Consider the following 878-nt stretch of genomic DNA (forward strand, 5'->3'; position numbering starts at 1 on the left):
TTAACACGCTATATTCATGAATTTCATATTGGGTAAATTTCCACATTTTATCTACCGATTACTATTTTTAACACATTTCTCTTTATTATGAATTATTCCGTTCGCTCTCTTCCTTCTCTCCCCTCAATTATCATGCTATGCGTTGCATCCTTTGTTTCCCCTAATTACTATCTCTCTCTCTCTCTCTCTCTCTCTCTCTCTCTCTCTCTCTCTCTCTCTCTCTCTCTCTCCATATTCCATGTTTCTATATACGTTTTATCCGGGTTTTTTTTCGGTCGATATATTTCACTCATTTTGTATTTCCCTTTTTTTCAAGAAGTATCTTGTTTATGAATGTGTTCTTTGTCTAGGGTTAGAAGGTAGATGACACCGGCACCTATAGACTTTAGGAGTAGAAAATTTGGAAGCAGATTCATAGAAGTAAGGAACTCGCAATTGTCACTGTGACAATATTATTATTATTATTATTATTATTATTATTTTTGTATTACTGTTATTATTATTATTATTATTACTTGTTATTATTATTATTATTATTATTATTATTATTATTATTATTATTATTATTATCAATAATATGATTATTCTTATCAATTGCTAAGCTACAACCCTAGTTGGAAAAGCAGGATGCTACAAGCCCAGGGGCTCCAACATGGAAAATAGCCCAGTGAGGAAAGGTAACAAGGAAAAATAAAATATTTTAAGAACAGTAACAACATTAAAATAGATATATCCTATAGAATAATAAAAACTAAGAGAAATAAGATAGAAGTGTGCCCGAGTCCCTCAATCAAGAGAATTTCAATCCAAGACTGTGGAAGGCCATGGTACAGAGGCTATGGCACTACCCAAGTCTAGAGAGCAATGGTTTGATTTTG

Source organism: Palaemon carinicauda, chromosome 26, assembly GCF_036898095.1.
Source record: "Palaemon carinicauda isolate YSFRI2023 chromosome 26, ASM3689809v2, whole genome shotgun sequence".
Classification (NCBI taxonomy): Eukaryota; Metazoa; Arthropoda; class Malacostraca; order Decapoda; family Palaemonidae; genus Palaemon; species Palaemon carinicauda.